A 4,148-nucleotide genomic window follows, 5' to 3' on the forward strand; every position below is an offset into this window, starting at 1 on the left:
ACTCCGCGCCTTTTTGACCTTTTTTGGTCCTCTGGCCGCTCCGCCATCATGTCGCGTCGCACCTTCCCGACGCTTCCTACCCTCTACGGTAGTCCAAGGGTTGCCCGTAGCCTCCACCTGTGCCTTTTCCGCGGTGGACCTTGAACCGGTTGGCGTGTGTTCCCGTGGGAGTTGCACGACCAATCGTTTCTTGATGTTCGCGGGGGCCGTTTCCCCCGGGGACTGCCTCGTTCGCTTAGCGACCTGCCCCGTGGAGCAGACCGACGCGAACGAGGGGGCGTCTGTCTGCACCTCTTTAGATGCAGTCGCCCTCCCGTTCCTGGCCGCTTTCTCGGCTGCCTTCACCCGAGCTACGAGTTCTTCGTGCTCCTTTTTGGCTTCATCAATGGTGTTCCGAAGCAGGAGGAGGCTCTGCTTCAGGTCGCCAGCGATGTTTCGCCTGTTCGCCGAGAACTCGATTATGGCATCGAGTTGTTCAGACAGCGCCGCCACTCTTGGCCGCGTGTCCATACACCTTTCGACGGCCTTGACTAGCAGGGGACCGTCTACCGAGATGTCTGGTGTGGACACCGACGGATTCGCCGTTTTTCCACCTCCAGACTTCGCCGCATCCGTCTCCGCCTTCTTCTGCGGAGACCACTGGATGCCACCTCGTGCGAAGGGATTTGGTAACCCCTCCGCACCCGTCTCTTTTTGTTGTAGTTAAAGGGGTCCCCCTTCCAGCCGCTATCCTTGTCCATGGTGGAGTAGTCGCCTATGTGGTCCCATGGTGGTCTATGCCGAAGCAGTGAGGTCATGGCTAGGGTAAGCAGTCATAGCGCCTTATGGGCAACTATGACTCCACCGACCGGCGCAAGTCAGGAACAACCATATGATCCTACTCCTGCCTGATTCCCACCAGGCAATAGACTCGGAACGTACTGGAAGGCCTGCCAGGTTTTATGGGACGGAGACCCCTGCACCGGGTACCACCTCGCCATTTCAAGCTGTTGTCACACGACTTTACTAAGGGAGCTCGATGCAGGTGCCAGCCCGAGGATGCGGTACCATTCCGAAATCCTTTTGCGAGGAGTCGACTGTCCCTGTTCCGACGCTCACCACCCCTAGGCGACCTCCCGCTGCTGGTCCGGGACTGTTCGGTACTGTCAGTGGTCACACCTGTATTGTGCGCCCTCGACGATCGCCACACGTCGACCCGTGGTGGCATGCAGCTCTGCCAAACACGGATCAGTGTAGGCTGGCAGATTTGAGGGATTGAGCCAAGATAGGAATTTTAGCGCATATATCATATTTTAAGATAGACCGTACTAGAGAGAAATATAGCGATCTGAGACAAAATAGAGCACGGAACTCGTCGGCTATCTTAAACATGAATCCGAGTTGTTGATTAGCTTTAGCGATTATCTCGTTGTAGTGCAGTTTGAAAGATAGCGCAGTATCCAAAATAACTTCTAGATCTCGAATTTGTGTCACTCTAGATAGAGGCTGACCCGACATAGTATAATCAAATAAGATTGGCTTCCTTGTCCGTTGGAAGGAGAACGCTTACAGAAAGAAGGTTTCTAGAACACCATAGACTGAAAATATTCACCAGTTGCTGAAGCTCAACGCAGTCCGCATAATTTCTCACGACTTTAAAGAGTTAGACGTCATCGGCGTACAGTTTACGGCAACCATCCGGAAGTTACAAAGAAATATCATTGATTAATAACATGAAGTGTAGCGGTCCTAGGCTTCTACCTTGCGGGACTCCAGAGACATTCGATTCATCAAGTAGGAACCAAGCCATGGCACGAGAGCAGATGAAACTTCAAGTTTTCAAAGTTTTGCTGAAAGTATCCTGTGTTTTCCAAGCTCAGCTAAAAGTATCCTGTGGTCTACCTAGAAGGACTTTGAAGGTCCTCTAGGAAACTATTCAATAAAGCGAAACCAACAGGTAATTGGGAACTGTATAGAACATCACTTACAAAATTCAACAAGGATATAAGAAAATCCAGAAGAAATAGTTGAAAGTTAATGTGTGAACGTATGGAAAACACATCCACTGCAGTCAGGTTGCAAAAAGCCCTGTCTAAAGGACATTCCAACGGTTTAGGTAGATTGAGCAAAACTGACGGTACTTACGCCATAGATTCTCAGGAAACACTGGAAATTATGATGGAAAACCACTTCCCAGGATCATATTCGGATGAAGTGCGACTTGTAATGAATCCCAGGAACTTGCCTGTTCTATATTCAGTAAATCGAAGGTTGAATGGGCAATAGACTCTTTCTAACCATTCAAGTCTCCGGAAATGAATGGAGTACAGCCAATTATGCTCCAAAAGAGCAAGCAACTGTTTATTCCAATTATTGCGGAGATGTGTGAGGACTTGATACTCAATTACATTCCAGCTAGTTGGAGGCAAACTAGAGTTATTTTCATACCAAAAGTCGACAAACGGGATAGGACAATCCCGAAAGCGTTTAGGTCAATCAGTTTAACTTTCATCTTTTTGAAAATAATGGAAAAACTAATCGATCATCATCATATTAAAACAGTTTATATGAAATCCAATCCATTACGCAAATTTCAATTTGCTTACAAAAACAGCGTATCAACCACTGACGCGCTACATATGGTAGTGGAAAAAATCGAAAAATCCATCCATGCCAAGGAAACTTCCCCGGCAGCTTTTCTTGATATTGAAGAAGCATTGGATGATGCGTCTCACAACTTAATGGAAAGGGATGGCATAGACAGGAACACAATAAAGTGGATTCATGCCATGTTAATAGCTCGCGGAATAACGCCTAAACTCGGTGGCACGTCCCTAACAAGAAAAACTTCAAAAGGATGTACACAAGGAGGGATATTATCTTCCCTGTTATGGTCATTCATCGTAGACGATCTTCTTCGGAGCCTATTGGAAAAAGGCTTCGAAGTGATTGGTTTTGCAGACGATGTAGTAATTTTAGTTAGGGGGAAGCGCGGACGCAGTCTAATAGAATGCAAACTGCACTTAATCTCACAGCTCAATGGCGCAGGCGAGACGGGTTGAGTGTAAATCCATCCAAAACAACTATTGTTTCTTTTACTCGAAAAGGGAAATACATTATTCCTAATATGCGATTGGAAGGCACCGATATGAAGCTTTCCACTGAAGTCAAAAATTTGGGAATCATACTTGACCAGAAACTAAGCTGGAACACTCAAATCGAACAAACAATTACCAAGGCCACAAACGCCTTATGGGTATGCAGCAGAGCCATTGGAAAAAGCTGGGGTCTCACATCCAGCATGATATATTGGATATATAAGACAATAATCATACCCAGAATAACCTACGCTTCGTTAGTTTGGTGGCCCAAAACCACTGAAATATCCACTCAAGCTAAGCTAGGCAAAATCCGAAGATTGGCCTGTGCATCGATTTGTCGAGCTATGAGAAGCACTTCCACTTCTTCCACTTCATCAGGTGGTTCAACTGGAAGCGGATAAAAGTGCTCTAAGGCTAAATCGACAGTACAATCTAAAAGAAGGAGATCTAACAGGACACCTGAGAATACTGAAAGATTTCCAAATAAATAATCTAATAAAAAGTAAAGAGTATTGGCTGGAAAGAAAACCAAATTTCGAAATTCCCTACAGAATATCAGAGATAGAACGAGAAAGCTGGCAACAAGGTGGACCCATAATTCGGGACGGCTCACTTTGCTTCTACACAGACGGTTCTAAAATGAATTGTTCCGCGGGTGCGGGATTCACAGGACCAGTAATTATTAAATTTTTTCCCATGGGACACTGGCCAACAGTATTCAAGGCGAAAATATACGCGATAATAGAATGTACGTGTCTGAAAAGTAATTATCGACACGCAAATATTTTCATTTTCTGTGTTAGTCAGGCAGCACTTAAAGCCCTGAATTCCTCTTTCTGCCACTCTAAACTAGTGTGGAAATACATCCTTTCGCTCCGTCAGTTAGCTATGAAAAACCAACTTGTACTGGGTTCTAGTAATTTGTACTTAATAAGGATTACATTCTAAACCAGTGGTTCCCAACCGGTGGTCCTCGGCCAGCAAGGGGGTTGCGAGGCTCATCCAGGGGGGCCGCGAAGGTCTTGGCAAATTTGACTGGTAGACGGTAGTTGAAATTTCTTTCTAGAT

Source organism: Wyeomyia smithii, chromosome 1 (assembly GCF_029784165.1).
Source record: "Wyeomyia smithii strain HCP4-BCI-WySm-NY-G18 chromosome 1, ASM2978416v1, whole genome shotgun sequence".
NCBI lineage: Eukaryota > Metazoa > Arthropoda > Insecta > Diptera > Culicidae > Wyeomyia > Wyeomyia smithii.